Below are 22,680 nucleotides of genomic sequence, written 5' to 3'. Positions count from 1 at the left end.
GATAAGCACATGTTTGCTTGAATCTCTGTGTGAAAAGAAGCGATGGAGACTGCACAACAAAGACACGTGTCGTGAGACGTTGACATGGAGACACATGTCAGCATGTCATATAAATGTGTGACCTTCTCTGCGTGTGTTTATTGTGTTTCTCTTTGTGTCTCTTTCCATGTCCGTCTCGCCGGTGTCTTTGTTTCTTTCACTGTGTCTTTCTGAGTCGTCTCTATAAATCTCCCTGCAGTCTCTTTCCCACAGGAATTTTGAAAAAATAGCCGCATCAGAGCCATAACGACCTCCATGGTGACATATAACAATACTTTTTGGATGGGGGCAATTGCTTTCAACACAACAGCCATCCTACACATGTTGTCTAAAAGTCAGACACCCTAAATCAGGGGTTGGCAACCCAAAACGTTGACAAAAAATACAAAAAACTAATCTGTCTGGAGCCGCAAAAAATGAAAAGCTGTATATAAGTGTTATAATGAAGGTAACACATGACGTAAGTGTCTATATTAGCTACAATAGCCTACTATCAAAATGACAATGTGTCGCAGGTTGAAGCAAATCTTCGTTGACAGAAATGTTGAAATGTAATATTTATTCTACACATTTTTACAACATTAGAAAGCATTAGTAAATCCGAGGCTACTCAGAAGGTGAGATAACTCCTGGAAATTACTGGCTTTTAATGGCCAAAGGTATAGATGTGTGTGTCCAAGTTAAAGGAAACGGCTGTCCGTCTTCTTATAATATATTTATTACAATCTTTGGCAAGCTAGGTAATGTTTGCTGTGGTCTGGAACAACATGGCACACAAATAAACTATCTGAAATGCAGCCAATATTTTATATATGCATTATAATACATATAATGTGTCATGAGACATGCAAAACTAAATTATATACAAAGAGGATAAAAGTAAAGGATATTAAATGAGCTCAAATATACGGACAAATGAGGCATAATGATGCAATATGTACATACAGCTAGCCTAAATAGCATGTTAGCATTGATTAGCTTGCAGTCATGCACTGACCAAATATGCCAGATTAGCACTCCATCAAGTCAATTATATCAACAAAGCGCACCTTTGTGCATTCACGCACAGCATAAAACTTTTGGTGGACAAAATGAGACAAAGAAGGAGTGGAAGATTTTACATGTACCGGTAAACAAACTGTTGCGTGACAGTAGTACTATGGTGAGTTCAAGAACCGCCAAAATTAGTAGGACAAAGCGATGTTCACCATATACTCTCATCAGTGAAGCATACACACAAACATATAACGAATTGGGAAGGTTTGTGTCATGTTTGTCCTTAAACAAAAAACATACTAAAACAAAAAAAAATATTTCCCCCCCATCTTTTTCCATTTTAAATCCTTTTTTAAAAATGTTCCACGGAGCCACTTGGGCGGCACTAAAGATGCTGGAGAGCCGTGGGTTGCCGACCCCCGCCCTAAATCAAGCAACCAGCGAATGAGTCAACCTTAGGAAATCTGCCTAGCAACAAGTGATATCTGCTTTTAATAAATACACTGCTAACTTAAAATTATTGTATTGCTTTTGCTATGAGCTCCACCCCTGATTAGGGCTGTGTGTAGGGCCCTTCCATCCATTGGGGGGACCGTTTTGTGTAAATAAGCTAATGTAAGATGTCAAATAATGAATGACAGGGCGCGTCGTATGACATTTTACTGCAAACATATTCCTATCCCCTTCCTGCTTCGTCACTGATAAAAAATAAAATGGCACATTTTCCCATACATTCTCATTGCACCTCATGGTGCGCAGCATTAGCGCTGGACTTGTAGCCAGATATGGTGGTATCAAATTTTTAATTATGATATTTTATTTTTTAGAAAAAAATTGTTGGATTTAATGTAAAAATAATTATTGAATATTTGTTTTCCTATGAGTGTGTTTTCATAGAAAACATATATCAAATTAAATTTAAATTGGATTAAAAAAAGGTATAAAAATCCTTTTAAATAAGATAAAGTGTGGGAAAAAAACGCGGTGGTGGGGGCCTCAAGATAAAATTGCGCTTAGGGCCCCAATGTAGCCAGGGGTGGCCCTGCCCCTGATACAATTTCTGTGAAGTGAAGTGAATTATATTTATATAGCGCTTTTCTCTAGTGATTCAAAGCGCTTTACATAGTGAAACCCAATATCTAAGTTACATTTTAACCAGTGTGGGTGGCACTGGGAGCAGGTGGGTAGAGTGCCTTGCCCAAGGACACATTGGCAGTGACGAGGATGGCGGAAGCGGGAATCGAACCTGCAACCCTCAAGTTGCTGGCACGGCCACTCTAGCAACAGAGCTATATCGCCCCTCTTTCTCTGTTGTTTGAGTGTGTGTTAACAAAGTCGTTTTCCAGTCGAAACCAAATATTTTTTTAACTATGTTATTTTTCTTTGCCAATTAAAGGCAATTATAAATATAGATGACTGACGGTTATTTTTTATAGATTTTTTTTCAAGTTGACCAATTTATCAAATTTAAACCAACTTTATTTGTAAAACATTTAAAACAAGCAGTGGACCAAAGTAGGGCACATAAATAATGCATTTTTCAAAGGACAGCTCATGAAAGGCAACAATCTACCTCTAAAAGCATCTTAAATGAAATTAAAACACATTAAATTGTACATAAAAAATAATAGCAAAATTGAAGAACAGTAAACCAGATACCATAAAATTTATAAAAAATGAAATACATTGTAAATCACATCATAATTTGCCCAAATTAAAATATTGTGTTTAGTTATTCTTAAATATCCAATGAAGGCAAAAAATTTTTGTAACATTTTCATGTTTTTTTTAGTTGTTTTTTTTATCAATCATTAAAGTTAAAGTTAAAGTAGCCACGATTGTCACACACACACTAGGTGTGGCGAAATTATTCTCTGCATTTGACCCAGTACGGCACATAATAATGCATTTTTCAAAGGACAGCTCATGAAAGGGGACAATCTACCTCTAAAAGCATCTTAAATGAAATTAAAACACATTCAATTGTACATAAAAAATAATAGCAAAAATTAAAAACAATAAAACAGATGCCATGAAATTAATAAAAAAATCTAATACAATATAAATCACATCATAATTTGCCCAAATTAAAACATTGTGTTTAATTATTCTTAAATATCCAATCAAGGCTAATTTTTTTTTCAACTTTTTCATTGTTTTTTTTTTAATCAATCATTAAAGTTAAAGTTAAAGTACCCATGATTGTCACACACACACAAGTTGTGGCGAAATTATTCTCTGCATTTGACCCATCACCCTTCATCACCCCCTGGGAGGTGAGGGGAGCAGTGAGCAGCAGCGGTGTCCGCGCCCGGGAATAATTTTTTGATTCAACCCCCAATTCTAACAAAGCGAAGGCACAACAAACTCCCTTCTTGTCTCTCATGGACACACACCTGTTGTTCTTGACTTTGGACCGACTGGCAAGAACACCAAGGCCGCGGAACAGAGACACACCACGGGGCTTAAACACAAACATGCATCCACAAAAATATACGCCACACATACACACCCCACCCCGATCCAACGTCCTCGACGCAAATCCCATAGGGATGATGAATGGATGGTCAGCGCCTGAGAGCTGCGGCCTAACATCATGACCTCGCACTCCCTTCCCTCTGTTGCTAAATATCTGGAGATGTACGTTGTAATATGTATATGTGCTTTGCTATGGAGGTTTCTTCCCACTCCAGACTGGGCTCCCTTAGGAGCCCAGTCTAGATTGTATTTTTTTGCTCATCCTTCCCCAGCGTTTTACCTTTTTCCCATCTTTTACGGGGCACCTTGTGGCGACCCATCAGCGTTCCTGTTCTGTAACCCTGTACACTGTTTGTTTTGTCTAACCTTGAACGAGTTGTGCAGAAATATGGGGAAATAACTACAAATGTGCGCTACATTCGCTAACCGTGTTACAAAAAAGATCAGTTAGAATAATACATAATGTTGGATATAGAGAACATACAAACCCTCTATTTATTAAGTCAAAAATATTAAAGTTCGGTGATTTGGTAAAATTGCAAACAGCTAAAATGATGTACAAAGCAAACTATAACCTGCTACCAAAGAATGTAAAACAATTCTTCTCAACTAAAGAGGAGAAATATAACCTTAGAGGAAAAAATAATTTAAAACATTTATATGCACATACAACACTTAGAACTTTTAGCATATCAGTATGTGGAATTAAATTATGGAATGGATTAAGTAAAGAAGTTAAAGATTGTACTGATATGATCCAGTTTAAGAGGTTGTTCAAAATAATAGTGCTTACAGATTACAAAGTTATGAGAAATACTTCCAACCTTATTGAAAATAAGATATTCTTCATCTCAGTATGTTAATAATGACTGAATTAATTAATTAATTACATATTACAAAACTGTTGTATACTAATTCATAGATGTTATTTTATTATATAAAAAGGTCAGTAAATGATTCTATATATTTGTAAACGCTTTGAAGTGGGAAAGGGGTAGGATTAAATAAGCTTTGCTTCTTCCTACTCCTTTTCGGGCATGATGTAAAATGAAATGATATGAAATTGTGTGATGTATTATGATGTAAGTGTGTTCATGTTCGAAATAAACTAAAGAAAGAAAGAAAGAAAGTTTGTGCTGAAAACAAAGTTTTGTTGTACTTGTGCAATGACAATAAAGACCTGACTACCTACATACCTAACCCTTGATGCTGAGTGCCAAGCAGGGAGGTAATGGGTCCCATTTTTATAGTCTTTGGTATGACTCGGCCGGGGTTTGAACTCACAACCTACCGATCTCAGGGCGGACACTCTAACCACAATGCCACATATCATATTAAGTATCTTTCGTAACGTTCTCACACAGGCAGTGGTTAAAGATTTTTGACAACATTACATGACTTTAAAGGGGAACATTATCACAATTTCAGAAGGGTTAAAACCATTAAAAATCAGTTCCCAGTGGCTTATTATATTTTTCGAAATATCCCTAAAAAAAGCGTCAAAGTGCCTGATTTTAACCATCGTTATAAACACCCGTCCATTTTCCTGTGACGTCACATAGTGAAGCCAACACAAACAAACATGGCGGAAAGAACAGCAAGCTATAGCGACATTAGCTCGGATTCAGACTCGGATTTCAGCGGCTTAAGCGATTCAACAGATTACGAATGTATTGAAATGGATGGTTGTAGTGTGGAGGCAGGTAGCAAAAACGAAATTGAAGAAGAAACTGAAGCTATTGAGCCATATCGGTTTGAACCGTATGCAAGCGAAACCGACGAAAACGACACGACAGCCAGCGACACGGGAGAAAGCGAGGACGAATTCGGCGATCGCCTTCTAACCAACGATTGGTATGTGTTTGTTTGGCATTAAAGGAAACTAACAACTATGAACTAGGTTTACAGCATATGAAATACATTTGGCAACAACATGCACTTTGAGAGTGCAGACAGCCCAATTTTCATCAATTAATATATTCTGTAGACATACCCTCATCCGCGCTCTTTTCCTGAAAGCTGATCTGTCCAGTTTTGGAGTTGATGTCAGCAGGCCAGGGAAGCTAGGGTCGATAGGGGGTTTAGCTCGCTCGTCTGCGGGAACAAACTGCCGCCATTGCTTGCCGTGCTACCGAGGTCCTTTGTCCCTGAATTGCTCACACACTCCGCCAGATTCAATGGGGGTCTGGCGGCAGATTTCTTTGACTTTATCGTTGGAAATGCATCTGCTTTGAGTGTCACAGGATATCCACACATTCTTGCCATCTCTGTCATAGCATAGCTTTCGTCGGTAAAGTGTGCGGAACAAACGTCCAATTTCTTGCCACTTTCGCATCTTTGGGCCACTGGTGCAACTTGAATCCGTCCCTGTTCGTGTAGTTACACCCTCCGACAACACACCGACGAGGCATGATGTCTCCAAGGTACGGAAAACAGTCGAAAAAACGGAAAATAACAGAGCTGATTTGACTCGGTGTTTGAGAAAATGGCGGATTGCTTCCCGATGTGACGCCACGTTGTGACGTCATCGCTCCGAGAGCGAATATTAGAAAGGCGTTTAATTCGCCAAATTCACCCATTTAGAGTTCGGAAATCGGTTAAAAAAACATATGGTCTTTTTTCTGCAACATCAAGGTATATATTGACGCTTACATAGGTCTGGTGATGATGTTCCCCTTTAAGTATGCAGCCGGCCAACAGAAAACCAGCAGCGGGTCACAAATGGAACCTCAGGGGCCGCACTTTGGACACCGACGCACCAGACTTTTATGTGGTTCAAAGTTGTCAACAAGCGGCGATAATCTCCCGCCACGCGCGCTCGTAGGCCACACGACAGCAGATAAAAAACACGACGTAAATAAAGGCGGCTGCCATATTGACCCACTCTCCCCTCCCCTTCCACCCTTCTTTCTCAGCTTACCTGCACAGTCCCATCATGCCTCACTCAAACGCATCCTTGCAGCCCCGGAGGAGGGGGAACGCATAGTGGGGGCGGTAATTGGGCTGGGGGGTATCGCACTGGTACCGCTCTTGAACCGCCACCTTGCCCCCCCCCCCGCCGCCACCGCCACCACCACTAGCAGCAGCACCACGACGGCCACAACCACTCAGAGTTCTTCTAAAGGGAGGGGGGGGGGATTAGCAGAACTCTGTCCCTGCTAATCCTGCCCTGGAGCAGAGGTACTGTAGGTAAGAGCGCCGAGCTGACGTCACTCAATCAATCCAACCAGCAAGCTGTCCACCGCCCTCAGGCACCGCCGTGCAAATCCCCTCCCGTACACACAAACGCCAAAATACGTCTCCGAGGTCGAACGCGAAACGTCCCAGGAGCAGTTTTGTTTATTTTACCATAGGAAATAATGGATATAGAGATAACCCGTTCCAGGGGTCAAACTGTGACTGATCAGACAAAAAACCCATTTGAGAAGTAAAATGTGGGATATAAATAATAATGGAAGTATAATTTTTTGTATATACAAACCCCGTTTCCATATGAGTTGGGAAATTGTGTTAGATGTAAATATAAACGGAATACAATGATTTGCAAATCCTTTTCAACCCATATTCAATTGAATGCACTACAAAGACAACATATTTGATGTTCAAACTGATAAACATTTTTTTTTTTTGCAAATAATCATTTACTTTAGAATTTGATGCCAGCAACACGTGACAAAGAAGTTTGGAAAGGTGGCAATAAATACTGATAAAGTTGAGGAATGCTCATGAAACACTTATTTGGAACATCCCACAGGTGAACAGGCAAATTTGGAACAGGTGGGTGCCATGATTGGGTATAAAAGTAGATTCCATGAAATGCTCAGTCATTCACAAACAAGGATGGGGTGAGGTTCACCACTTTGTCAACGAATGCGTGAGCAAATTGTTGAACAGTTTAAGAAAAACCTCTCTCAACCAGCTATTGCAAGGAATTTAGGGATTTCACCATCTACGGTCCGTAATATCATCAAAGGGTTCAGAGAATCTGGAGAAATCACTGCACGTAAGCAGCTAAGCCTGTGACCTTCGATCCCTCAGGCTGTACTGAATCAACAAACGACATCAGTGTGTAAAGGATATCACCACATGGGCTCAGGAACACTTCAGAAACCCACTGTCAGTAACTACAGTTGGTCGCTACATCTGTAAGTGCAAGTTAAAACTCTCCTATGCAAGTCAAAAACCGTTTATCAACAACACCCAGAAACGCCGCCGGCTTCGCTGGGCCTGAGCTCATCTAAGATGGACTGATACAAAGTGGAAAAGTGTTCTGTGGTCTGTCGAGTCCACATTTCAAATTGTTTTTGGAAACTGTGGACGTCGTGTCCTCCGGACCAAAGAGGAAAAGATCCATCCGGATTGTTATAGGCGCAAAGTTGAAAAGCCACCATCTGTGATGGTATGGGGGTGTATTAGTGCCCAAGGCATGGGTAACTTACACATCTGTGAAGGCGCCATTAATGCTGAAAGGTACATACAGGTTTTGGAGCAACATATGTTGCCATCCAAGCAACGTTACCATGGACGCCCCTGCTTATTTCAGCAAGACAATGCCAAGCCACGTGTTACATCAACGTGGCTTCATAGTACAAGAGTGCGGGTACTAGACTGGCCTGCCTGTAGTCCAGACCTGTCTCCCATTGAAAATGTGCCGCATTATGAAGCCTAAAATGCCACAACTGAGACCCCTGGACTGTTGAACAACTTAAGCTGTACATCAAGCAAGAATGGGAAAGAATTCCACCTGAGAAGCTTAAAAAATGTGTCTCCTCAGTTCCCAAACGTTTACTGAGTATTGTTAAAAGGAAAGGCCATGTAACACAGTGGTGAACATGCCCTTTCCCAACTACTTTGGCACGTGTTGCAGCCATGAAATTCTAAGTTAATTATTATTTGCAAAAAAAAAAAAAGAAGTTTATGAGTTTGAACATCAAATATCTTGTCTTTGTAGTGCATTCAACTGAATATGGGTTGAAAAGGATTTGCAAATCATTGTATTCCGTTTATATTTACATCTAACACAATTTCCCAACTCATATGGAAACGGGGTTTGTAGTATATAATTGGTGCAAAGGCTTAACTTACACATGTACAAGGATATTTCACATGCATTTACTGTGTATATAATTGAACTGTGTTTATGTCGTGTATAATGTGGATTTATAATATGTTGTACAAAGGACATTTCATAATTTTCGGAAGTTCATCTTGTACTTGACATTGTTTATAGAGTTAGGCGCAATAAGTGTTCAACTTCGGCCTAAACCCTTTCGGTCTGCAACATTTTCATTTTCAATCTATGAATGTACAACTGTTTGTTTATTTTGTTGACCATTGACCGAAGAATAATAAACTCAACTAAATTAAACTAAAAACAGCGCTGAAAGTGTAACAAGTTATAGTTTGTTTGTTTGCAGCCGTGCCACAGTGCCATCTACAGCAGTGTTTTTCAACCTTTTTTGAGGCAAGGCACATTTTTTTCATTAGAAAAATACGGAGGCACACCACCAGCAGAAAAGGTTAAAAAAATGAAACTCCACCATGTCGTCATGCCTTATTTTGAGTTTGGTTGTGTTTTTCTGTGTGTAGTGCTTTAGTTCTTGTCTTGCGCTGTTATTTTGGTGGCCCTTCCTGTTTTATTGGTGTTTTCCTGTCGCATAAGCTTCATAAGCAACAAAATGCACATCTTGGAGTTTGAACAAAGTTCAAACCCAAGACAAAAAGACAAAAAAAAAACTGCACTATTCAAGCCACTCACTGGCATATTTCCATGGCAATTAAATTGTAAGCCACAGCGCCACCTCCTGGATCAGGTGGGGCACTGCCAAACTTGCCCCTATTTGAAAACTACTTCCCTCTTTAGGGATAATACACTTCTGTCACATCTCAGACTTCTAAAAAAGTCATGAAAAACCTCTACATAGTGTAAAAAACACTACACTAGTCGTCGAACTCACTAGGATCATGTTGCCATGGCAATACGGGTCAGAGGGCTACACTGCCCCACAAAGCAAGATAAAGGAACGTCGTCATGATCAGACAAAAAAACACAGTGAAGAAGTAAAAACAGCACTGAGCGTTAAAAGTTGATGGGTTTTTTTTTTTTTTAAATCGAGCCACAGCCCTTTCTCCTGGATCAGATGGGGCACTGCTAAAATTGCTCTCACCATAGCAAAACTATATTTCTTACGAGGTAACAAACAAAATGCACATCTCTGAGTTTGAACAAAGTCCAAACCCAAGACATAAAGATAAAAACACGACACTATTCAAGTCACTCACTAGCCTGTTTCCATGGCAATTAAATTGTAAGCCACAGCGACACCTCCTGGATCAGGTGGGGCCATACTTGCCAACCTTGAGACCTCCGATTTCGGGAGGTGGGGGGGGGCTTGGTTGGGGGCGTGGCTAAGAGGGGAGGAATATATTTACAACTAGAATTCACCAAGTCAAGTATTTCATATATATGTATATAAGAAATAAATGGGTTGTACTTGTATAGCGCTTTTCTACCTTCAAGGTACTCAAAGCGCTTTGACACTACTTCCACATTTACCCATTCACACACACATTCACACACTGATGGAGGGAGCTGCCATGCAAGGCGATAACCAGCACCCATCAGGAGCAAGGGTGAAGTGTCTTGCTCAGGACACAACGGACATGACGAGGTTGGTACTAGGTGGGGATTGAACCAGTGACCCTCGGGTTGTGCACGGCCACTCTTCCACTGCGCCAAATACTTGACTTTCAGTGAATTATAGCTATATATATATATATATATATATATATATATATATATATATATATATATATATATATATATATATATATATATATATATATATATATATAAAATAAATACTTGAATTTCAGTGTTTATTTATTTACACATATACTCACACATAACACTCATCTACTCATTGTTGAGTTAAGGGTTGAATTGTCCATCCTTGTTCTATTCTCTGTCACTATTTTTCTAACCATGCTGAACACCCTTTCGCAGGTACCCAGAAAGGTTTCGAGTACCACCAAAAAAACGGAATCTCTGAAGACAGTATAAAAATCTGTGTTAAAGGTGTACAAATACTGTTTGTATAATAAGCATGTTATTGTTTACAAATGAGGGTTAAGAGTTCAGTACTAAAAAAAAAAAAGAATGTGGCTTAAGTACAGTTTTTTAATTGAGCTGCTGCATTTTTTGGTTGGGTTGTTTATTTATTTTGAGTAACTTCTACATTTCTAAAAGGGGAGGAATGTAATAGAGTGATCTATGTTTGTCTGTTGCCATCTCCTGGTGAATGTTGGCTATAGCGTACTGGGGTTACTTTTTGGTTGGCCAACGATTTACGTGGTGTTGCGCACCTGACGTCAAGTGTGTGAGTCTGTTCTGAAGTCTACAGTAAAGAGACGTACTTCATCACCTCGCCTGGTTATTGCCTCCAACTCAATATATTACAACAACATTGCTGTTTACGGCAGACGAACTGCTTTACAGTAGAATAAAACATGACTGCTGTTGTTGTGTGTTGTTACCGCGCTGGGAGGACCCTCGGTCATTCTACAGTTATAACGTGTTTGGGCAGGCACGCTGTTTATATTGTGGGCAAGCGGACGTGAATACAGGCTGTTGACACGTCACTCAGGTACGCATGGAGCTGGAGGGGGCGTAGCCTCCAGCTCCGCCTGAATTTCGGGAGATTTTCGGGAGAAAATTTGTCCCGGGAGGTTTTCGGGAGAGGCGCTGAATTTCAGGAGTCTCCCGGAAAATCCGGGAGGGTTGGCAAGTATGGGTGGGGCACTGCCAGACTTGCTCCTACGGCTAAACGATGTGACTATTTCAAGGTAGCACACTACTGTCACACCTCAGACTTCTAAAGAAGGCAAGAGAAACATACTACATAGTGTAAAAAAACACTACACTAGTCATCGAACTCACTAGGACAGGGGTCGGCAACCTTCAGCATACAAAGAGCCATTTGAGCCCATTTCCCACCAAAGTTAACCCACTTAGAGCCACAAAACTCTGTTTGAGGCCAAAAATGACAATAACACTACTTTTAGTTTCACATATGCTTTAGTATTTATGAAATCAAACACTAGACAGAATATGACATAGCAAGTATTTTTGCGCCGCAGCAGTTCCGAAACTGCTCTTTTTCGGTCATCTCCAGCTTGGTAGTATTTTTCCGCAAATACTGTGTGTTTGTTCTGGAAATGTATTTCCACATTTGATTTTTTGTTGTTTGCTATTTTCTCCCCACATATTAAAAGCACACAGGTGAACCAACCTCGTCAACAGTAAACGCAAATTAACTGTTTTATTTTCATCAGAAATGTTTCTCTTTTTGATTTGTCCATTGCTAATTTACTGGGGGTTGACCACTAAAAACGAAAGATGACGCATCGGGGGTGTTACGTACATTTCGATAGACAAAATATTGCAAGATCACAAACTCTAAAATAAAAACGGCTACATTAAAATAGACTAACTAAATAAAATAAAAAAATTGCAATTAAATAGCCATTATTTATTTACATTTTTTAAAAGCCAAAGGGAGCCAGGCTGGAGATAAGATAAAGGAATGTCGTCATGATCAGACAAAAAAAACACAGTGAAGAAGTAAAAACAGCACTGTGAGCGATAAAAGTTTATGGGTTTTTTTTTCATATCGAGTCACAGCCCTATCTCCTGGATCAGATGGGGCATTGCCAAAATTGCCCTCACTATAGCAAAATTAATCATCTTTTTCGAGGTAACAAACAAAATGCACATCTCTGAGTTTGAACAAAGTCCAAACCCAAGACATGAAGACAAAAACACGACACTATTCAAGTCACTCACTAGCCTGTTTCCATGGCAATTTAATTGTAAGCCACAGCACCACCTCCTGGATCAGGTGGGGCACTGCCAGACTTGCCCCTACGGCAAAACGATGTGACTATTTCAAGGTAGCACACTACTGTCACATTTCAGACTTCCAAAAAAGGCGAGAGAAACATACTACATAGTGTAAAAAACACTACACTAGTCGTCGAACTCACTAGGATCATGTTGCCATAGCAATACGGGTCCGAGGGTTACACTGCCCCACAAAACAAGATAAAGGAATGTTGTCATGATCAGAGCAAAAAAAATGGAGGAAGTAAAAAACAGCACTGTGAGCGTTAAAAGTTTATGGGTTTTTAATCATTTTGACTGATAAAGCTGATAATGACATATTGATGATCTGAAAAAAAACCCAAAAAAAACAGCTCCATCTTTTTGGATCAGGTGGGGCGCTGCCCCTAATGCAAAACCAGCATTGCGTTACAATCATCTACAATACACAATACTAATAGCATAAAACACATGTTTTTTTATTGACAGAAGACATTTCCTGGTTCTCCATAAAGGCCTTACTTCATGTTCAGGAAAGTTCTCGAAGGTTCTGTAGGTGAAAGGTCAGATCCTATACATGCATCATCCAATCTCATGATTATGTTTATCAGCTTCACTGCTTCCAGCCACTAGGGGGCATGTTTGCAAGCTATCTGGAAGTTGCTATGCTATGTTGTGATGTTTTAAACAAGTGTTTGGTGATTGTTCCTTAACAAACTTTTACTGTGAAACTTTTGTGTTGCAATCCGCATGATCAGCAAAAAAACGGTCGCCTTTTAAATAGGATCCAGCGATTGAGATTAATGCTGTGTGCAGGTATTTGTGTCCCTATTTAAAGACTTTATCGATCAGTGCGTCCCTGAAAGTACCACAGCAGCATTTACATCACACACACACACACACACACACACACACACACACACACACACACACACACACACACACACACACACACACACACACACACACACACACACACACACACACACACACACACACACACACACACACACACACACACACACACACACACAAGCCTTCCAAGACTCCATACATACAAATGCTGTGGTTGGCAGATTTCGCAAGCATTCTTAATGTTTGTTTTCCTCCAATAGCCTTCAAAACCGGCACAGTATTTTTATTTATTTTCAACTGGATTCAGTTGACTAGAGTGACTAAGCTTTAGAGAAAGCAAATTCAGTCTCAAAATGACACACAACAAATTACTGTATTTTCAAATATTTGTAAACATTTTTCCTTTTTAAATTATAAATAAAAACACCTAACTTAGAGATAAATATTATATATAAAAACTAAAATATCAGGAGTATTTAGGGTTTTATTTTTTTTTAAATTACATTAGAATGATAATAATAAATATTATTATAAAAAATGTATTGGCATGATAATAGTAGTCATTATTATCAATTATATAATAATATACAATTAATATGTGTGATAATTATATACTATATCCATATCAATTAATTAATCAATTGATTATTTAATTATCTGTGATGAGGTGGCGACTTGTCCAGGGTGTACCCCGCCTTCCGCCCAATTGTAGCTGAGATAGGCTCCAGCGCCCCCCGCGACACCAAAGAGAATAAGCGGTAGAAAATGGATAGATGGATGGATTATCTAATTATGATAAAATCCAATCACTTTAAAAATAACAAGTGGACTAAAGTGCTGTATAAGTGTACATAATAATCGTAATGATAATAATAATTATTATTATCATTGTCATTATAATATTATAAAGTTCTAGTTTACAGGTTAAGTAATTAATCAATTGTTATTATTATTATTATTATTATTATTACTAATTGATCTTAAAATATAAATGTTGTATTGACACATATTGATATATCTTATATATAATTGATACACCTAATTACTACTAATAATAATCATAATCATAATATTTGATGATGATAATAGTAATAATCTGTTAATATAATAATCCAAATACATAGCTGAAAAGGAATTTAAAAATAATTAACTTTAATTTTTGATGCAATAACAATAATAAAATAATACAAATAAATAGTTGGGAATTTGGTTGAAATTTAAAAAAAAAAATTAAATGGCATAAATAAATTAAGTAGTCATAATCACACAAACAATCTACAATCATAAGTATAATCATTATCCTAGTAATGCATTAAAATAATACAAATAATTAAGTTAAGTTAAAGTACCCATGATTGTCACACACACACTAAGTGTGGCGAAATTATTCTCTGCATTTGACCCATCACCCTTGATCACCCCCTGGGAGGTGAGGGGAGCAGTGAGCAGCAGCGGTGGCCGCGCCTGGGAATCATTTAATGGTGATTTAACCCCCAATTCCAACCCTTGATGCTGAGTGCCAGCATCATGTGTTAAGAAATATCACTAGTATAACATTAAAATATGTTTCAAAAACTAAACTACCTAATTAATTCATTAAAATACATAAATAACAAGTTGGCTTTTAAAAATGTCCTTAGATCGCATTTTTGATCATTTTAAAAGTTATACAGCATTTCAACACACTGTATCTTTAAAGTGCGTATATTTTTGGAACATCTTCTAGAACAAAGTCAGCTACGAGCGTGTAAAGAAAACTTCTGTCTCGTAGTGTCCTTGAACACAACCTAAGTGTCTAAAATATGCAACAATTTTACAGTGAATTTGTGTATTTTTAATGACATTTACATGTGACTTGGTGTTTTTGTGTGCAGTAAACAAGCCAAGCGCGAAAGTGTCCTCCACACTAAAGACCCGCCATCGTAGTGCAGGGAATATTTCACAGCCAGGAGTCAAGATGAGGCCCACGAGAGGAAATCCTCCTTTTTGATGCCGTTCACTCCACTCGCATTCTTTCTCGTCCTATTTCCTCATTGGAAATAGGACAAGAATCTCTCGCAGTCCCCTCTGCATGGAAACTTTGTTGCCTTCCAGCAAAATGCACGTTGGAATGACGAGATGGCGCAGGTGCACACACAGGGGGATGGCCGAGTATGCGTGTCGCCACACAACGCCATTTTTATCGCGGACAACAAACGTTAACCAACTTAACAGCAGTGCTAACTTAACATTTTAACAGCCAGGTTTTTGCTGAAGAAAAACAACATGAGTGATGGTTTGTTAGCAAGGTTTTTCTTTTAAAGATGTGTAGCAAAGCCTCTTTTATTTAAAACTTAAAAGCAAGCGTTTGAGCGCCTTGAGCAAACAAGTGAAAGTGATGATCGACTTTTCATATTTGACTGACATCAACGTTTTCGTGACACTTGCGGTCACGTTCTAAAATTAAATAAAATAAAATAAAATAAAATAAAATTAAAATAAATTAAATTAAATTAAATTAAATTAAATTAAAATTGATTTAATTTAATTTAATTTAATTTAATTTAATTTAATTTCCATCCATCCATCCATCTTCTTCCGCTTATCCGAGGTCGGGTCGCGGGGGCAGCAGCCTAAGCAGGGAAGCCCAGACTTCCCTCTCCCCAGCCACTTCGTCCAGCTCTTCCTGTGGGACCCCGAGGCGTTCCCAGGCCAGCCGGGAGACATAGTGTTCCCAACGTGTCCTGGGTCTTCCCCGCGGCCTCCTACCGGTCAGACGTGCCCTAAACACCTCCCTAGGGAGGCGTTCGGGTGGCATCCTGATCAGATGCCCGAACCACCTCATCTGGCTCCTCTCGATGTGGAGGAGCAGCAGCTTTACTTTGAGCTCCTCCTGGATGGCAGAGCTTCTCACCCTATCTCTAAGGGAGAGCCCCGCCACCCGGCGGAGGAAACTCATTTCGGCCGCTTGTACCCGTGATCTTGTCCTTTCAGTCATAACCCAAAGCTCATGACCATAGGTGAGGATGGGAACGTAGATCGACCGGTAAATTGAGAGCTTTGCCTTCCGGCTCAGCTCCTTCTTCACCACAACGGATCAATACAGCGTCCGCATTACTGAAGACGCCGCACCGATCCGCCTGTCAATCTCACGATCCACTCTTCCCTCACTCGTGAACAAGACTCCGAGGTACTTGAACTCCTACACTTGGGGCAAGATCTCCTCCCCAACCCGGAGATGGCACTCCACCCTTTTCCGGGCGAGAACCATGGACTCGGACTTGGAGGTGCTGATTCTCATCCCAGTCGCTTCACACTCAGCTGCAAAATTTTATTTTATTTTATTTTATTTTATTTTATTTAATTGTATTTAATTGTATTTAATTGTATTTAATTGTATTTAATTTTATTTAATTTTATTTTATTAAATTTTATTTTATTTTAAATTAAAATGTATTTAATTTAATTTTATGTAATTTAATTTACCTTAATTAAATTACATTTTATTTTATTAAATTAAATTAAATTAAATTTTATTTTATTTTATTGTAGGACGTGACCGCAAGTGTCACGAAAACGTTGATGTCAGTCAAATATGAAAAGTCGATCGTCTCCTTCACTTGTTTGCGCAAGGCACTCAAACGCTTGCTTTTAAGTTTTAAATAAAAGAGGCTTTGCTACACATCTTTAAAAAAAAAACTCGCTAACAAACCATCACTCATGTTGTTGTTTAATTAAATTAAATTAAATTAAATTAAATTAAATCCATTTTAATTTTATTTAATTTTATTTATTTGATTTATCCTTCCATCCATCCATCCTCTTCCGCTTATCCGAGGTCGGGTCCCGGGGGCAGCAGCCTAAGCAGGGAAACCCAGACTTTCCTCTCCCCAGCCACTTCGTCCAGCTCTTCCCGGGGGATCCCGAAGCGTTCCCAGGCCAGCCAGGAGACATAGTCTTCCCAATGTGTCCTGGGTCTTCCCCGTGGCCTCCTACCGGTTGGACGTGCCCTAAACACTTCCCTAATTTAATTTAATTTAATTTAATAAAGTCAAATACAAATAAGGCAACAAGAGAAGTATCCCACACTTCTCTTTTGTTAAGTAAATTTGTACAGCCGATATGGGCATCTACATCAACTATATGATTTGCCTGAGAACCTGGACAGGACAAAATAAATAAATAAATAAAAATGTAATAAAAATGTAATAAAAATTAATTTAATTGACTTCAATTTAACTTCATTTAATTTAAATTAAAAAAAAAAATTACATTAAATGAAGCCACTTCAGACTGTCATCATTATTTGTAACAATTAGGATCAAGATTTGAACATGGGAAACAGAGTTCTTAACATTTCGTGTTTTGTGGCGATCAAAGTTTGGCGCCATGCCGTGCCCACATACTGTCATTTTCCAAAAATGTTTTGCAATTTATCATCACCCATCAGTTTAGTATCCGTCTCTGATCACCTACAGTGCAGTAATGACAGTTAGATTGGCGATGGCGTGGGGCAGTTTTCGCCGCTAGGCTCCGCCTACTTCGAGTTGGGCACTTCAGGGTGTCATCATCATCATAATTTCTACCAAATAAGATCAAGATCTGAATTTGCGGAGCCGAGTTACTAACGTTTCGAGTTTTGTGGCGAGTCGTCGGAGCGACGTTTGGCGCCAAGCCACGCCCACATCTTATGGCGTAGGCAAAATTTGTTCGCAATTTATCATCACCTCTATGTGTAGCAAATGTCATTTTAACCACGACTCAAAAGGCCAAAGTCCCTAAGAAGAGGGGTTTTTTTTCGAAGACAAAATCCAAGATGACCTGTTTGGTTTTAGGTATGGGTTCCTGAAATTTTCAAGGTGGCGCTAGAGAGCCAATTTTGAAAAATTCATTTTTCGGACCCCAAAGTATAACGTTTTTTGGGACTTTCCGTGCATTTTAAGGGCCTCAAAAAGCCGTTTGAAGAAAAAAACCACAGCAATTTCAATGGGGGCCCTGCACGGACCCTCAATAGTTCGGTTGATTTGTCAGCTAATCAGCTCACTAGAGACCTCTGCAGGATGTACGCTGTAATGACAGCTGTCAGCTCAGAAAAACGCTTGACTGGATCGACATTTAAGTGGATAGTTATTGCAAATATCGGTATCAATCCGATACCAAGTGAATAATGGAGAACCGAGGACTATCAGTCTCATCATAACAGTATCGATACCTTTGGTATCAATGGGATCGATTTTTGGACCGGTCCTCACTGACTAACTGCATACATTTTAATACCAATTTAGCGTCGCAAGGCTAAAAAAAAAAAAAAAAAAAGCCAGATCGATGATATTGATGATAATATGCTAATAGTAGCAGCAGTATCGCTAAGAAGCTATGCGGCTTATTGATCTGCAGAGCTGGCATCGGGTGTCGAAAAAGAGCTGAGTCAGCATTGCTTAGTATAAGCTGGACTAAAAGTAGTGAAGCATTGGGACTACTTATTAAAAAGTATACATTTATGTGTGTAAAAATGTACTTCAAAGTATCCATCCATCCATCCATCTTCTTCCGCTTATCCGAGGTCGGGTCGCGGGGGCAGCAGCCTAAGCAGGATTACTTCAAAGTAATCCTATCATATTTTTTTTTTCAGGATACAAGCTGTCTTTTGGCTAATTGTTTCTGTATTCTATAGATTACTAGTTTGTCGCTATAAACATCCACTCTTACTCGTTAGCATTAGCTTTCCCGACAGGGATCGACTTCGTTGTTCCAACCACGGGAACGGAGAACGTGAGTGTCAAAGACTGTGCTGAGAAGGAGGAGCGGCGGATATTCATGGAATTAAAGAAAGAAATCATGCAAAGATACAAATGAGGTGCGCGTTAATAACCTCTTAAGGCCCAAGCTGTTTTTTTACAAGCTTTTTTTAAATTTCTCTTTGCTATTTGGGCTTATCGGACCATAATTAGAATAAAAACTAATAATCATCTTTTGATATGATGTACTTAGTCCACAAGTACACAAACGTGTACTTCATATTTAGTGACATGCTAATTCTTATTTTTACACTTTTTTTTCCCCAAATTCCATTGTATGTTATACTCTTCTGATGCCACCAGATGGCAGTATAAGTGTCCACATAAGCGGCCATAAGACCCCAATTCAGTAGTGTACACAATTTTGGAAATAAGAGCTAAAAGGTGCTGTCCACACATGTGGCCACTAAGCCTTTAGAGGCTTTAAGCCGACTTGGCGAGGCAGTGCGGGCATATAGCACTTTGCTAACGTGCGCCATCGAGAAGAAGAAGGGCGCTAAAATTGTATCTAAGCGTCAGGCATTTATCCATGAAAATATGGGGAAGCTGCTAAAGGTGTGTTTGACGGCGAAGCAGCTGGAAGGAGATACCAAGAAATCCACTTGGGTTAAAAGCATATCCTGCATATTTAAGTCCTAAATTAAGTGTTATTTATGTACTACAATTAGAAATGTCCGATAATGGCTTTTTTGCTGGTATCCGATATTCCGATATTGTCCAACTCTTAATTACCGATTCCGATATCAACCGATACCAACATATACGGTGGTGGAATTAACACATGATTATGCCTAATTTTGTTGTGGTGCCCCGCTGGATGCATTCAACAATGTAACAAGGTTTTCCAAAATAAATCAACTCAAGTTATGGAAAAAAATGCCAACATGGAGGGTTTATATTGTAGCGTCCCGGAAGAGTTAGTGCTGCAAGGGGTTTCTGGGTATTTGTTCTGTTGTGTTTATGTTGTGTTACGGTGCGGATGTTCTCCCGAAATGTGTTTGTCATTCTTGTTTGGTATGGGTTCACAGTGTGGCGCATATTTGTAACAGTGTTAAAGTTGTTTATACGGCCACCCTCAGTGTGACCTGTATGGCTGTTGACCAAGTATGCTTGCATTCACTTGTGTGTGTGAAAAGCCGTAGATATTATGTGATTGGGCCGGCACGCAAAGGCAGTGCCTTTAAGGTTTATTGGCGCTCTGTACTTCTCCCTACGTCCGTGTACACAGCGGCGTTTTAAAAAGTCATAAATTTTACTTTTTGAAACCGATACCGATTATTTCCCATATTACATTTTAAAGCATTTATCGTCCGATAATATCGGCAGTCCGATAATATCGGACATCTCTAATTGAAGCACATCAACAGTGTACAAAACAGGTTATTTTCTGGCGCATTTAAAAACCAATTAAAACATATCTTATGTGGTACTATCAACATCAAAATTGCAAACAACATATTAAAAGTGGAAAAAATTAAATATTTGAACTCACAATTTGTGGCACCCATTCGACGCCGTATAAGCCAGTGGTGCCCCTCGTCGTCGGCTTATTCGAGCGGAAATGGCGAGCATCTTCCCATTTCAGTGCCAGAACAGCTGAGCTAGCTTCCGGGGTTGGCCGAGATGTAGTTTCTCTTTAAATATCCTTCTTGAAAATGGTCTTGCAAATATATATCTGCCACCTAATCATCGTTTTGGTCTCCTTCTCTGCTTTCCGGGTCTGGCTACGGTGCAACACTTCCTGCTTCCTGCTAAGTTGCAACTTGTGAATGGATAGTCACTTTGGAATGACAAATGAGTATCCAATCACGGTCTCGTTAACATCAGGATACCTGGAGAGGCAACTGTCAACAACTTGTGATCTGATTGGCTATCGCAACTGTCTATCAACTGTATGTGTTCTCACATTCATCCGCTAACGGTCCCGATGAGTATCCAATCACAGGACGCGTAAACGTCACGTTCAACGTGAGGCCATCTAGAAGGCCTTACTGACAACAACTCGTGATTTTATTGGCTATCGCAACTGTCTATCAACTGTATGTCCCCGTTCACTTACAGTGCACAGTCGCCTGCATTGTTGGTTCTGAAGGCCTCTGGCAGATTTGGTACAACATGGCAACATAAGCTAGCTGAATTCTGATTGGATACAAACTAAAACTAAAAACAACAGCACTGCAAGGAGCATAATATGACATGAAGAGAATATACTTTTAGATATTTAGGGAAGGTAAATAAAAAAAAAATTATTATTATGATCATGATTTATGGTTATGTTAGGTAAGCAGAGAAGGCCTTGCTGGCCCTGGGACACTACCTACTGAAGCTGCTTATTAGTGATAGTAATTATACAAAATGTGGATTTATTATGTTCTCACCCTGATTGTCAAAGATTTTTTGGTAATGAAACCTGTGACATTTTAACCAAACCACCCACCCAACACCAATTTTACGTTGCTCATTTTAAAGTTATTGTGCAAAACCAAAAGCATGTTTGTGGCAAGAATATAACTTTTATAGTAATATATACAGTACAGGCCAAAAGTTTGGACACACCTCTTTCAATTCGAGATGTCCGATAATATCGGACTGCCGATATTATCGGCCGATAAATGCTTTGAAATGTAATATCGGAAATGATCCGTATCGTTTTTTTTATTATCGGTATAGTTTTTTTTTTTTTTTTTTAATTAAAAAAAATAAAAGTTTAATTAAATCAACATAAAAAACAGAAGATACACTTACAATTAGTGCACCAACCCAAAAAACCTTCCTCCCCCATTTACACTCATTCACACAAAAGGGTTGTTTCTTTCTGTTATTAATATTCTGGTTCCTACATTATATATCAATACAGTCTGCAAGGGATACAGTCCGTAAGCACACGATTGTGCGTGCTGCTGATCCACTAATAGTACTAACATTTAACAGTTAATTTTACTAATTTTCATTAATTACTAGTTTCTATGTAACTGTTTTTATATTGTTTTACTTTCTTTTTTATTCAAGAAAATGTTTTTAATTTATTTATCTTATTTCATTTTCTTTTTTAAAAGACCTTATCTTCACCATACCTGGTTGTCCAAATTAGGCATAATAATGCGTTAATTGCACGACTGTATATATCGGTATCAGTAATTAAAGAGTTGGACAATATCGGAATATCGGATATCAGCAAAAAGCCATTATCGGACATCCCTACATTTAATGCATTTTCTTTATTTTCATGACTATTTACATTGTAGATTGTCACTGAAGGCATCAAAACTATGAACGAACACATGCGGAGTTATGTACTTAACAAAAAAAGGTGAAATAACTGAAAACATGTTTTATTTTCCAGTTTCTTCAAAATAGCCACCCTTTGCTCTGATTACTGTTTTGCACACTCTTGGCATTCTCTCGATGAGCTTCAAGACCTGAAAGAGTTTTCACATAGTTTTGATGCCTTCAATGACAAGCTACAATGTAAATAGTCATGAAAATATAACATATGTGTCAGGACGTGGACTATGGTGTGTTTGTTTTCCCGAGATGCAAGCAAAGTTGGACTGGTCATGGCGTGAAGGTAAATGCATATTTATTTAAAACACTAACAAACTACAAAAAAAGGAAGCAAACAAAAGGCGCGCACAAGGGCGGAAGTACAAAAAA

The 22,680-nt window shown here is 38.9% G+C and overlaps 1 protein-coding gene across 2 annotated transcripts in view; it reads right to left on the bottom strand.

The window, feature by feature from the left end:
- The window catches only part of tll1 (tolloid-like 1), an 86,916-nt gene extending 80,384 nt beyond the window's left edge, over nucleotides 1-6,532 (bottom strand). The window contains exon 1 of one of the 2 annotated variants that reach the window (XM_061984070.1): nucleotides 6,434-6,532. The gene's annotated coding sequence lies outside the window, so the exon portion shown is untranslated. The remainder of the gene's footprint in view (nucleotides 1-6,433) is intronic. The other variant, XM_061984071.1, reaches the window with a different exon arrangement.
- Between the last annotated feature and the right edge of the window lie 16,148 nt (nucleotides 6,533-22,680).

This window comes from Nerophis lumbriciformis, linkage group LG25, assembly GCF_033978685.3.
Source record: "Nerophis lumbriciformis linkage group LG25, RoL_Nlum_v2.1, whole genome shotgun sequence".
Lineage (NCBI taxonomy): Eukaryota > Metazoa > Chordata > Actinopteri > Syngnathiformes > Syngnathidae > Nerophis > Nerophis lumbriciformis.
The sequence above is the reverse complement of the archived record's forward strand: the minus strand, read 5'-3'. Positions and strand labels throughout refer to the sequence as shown.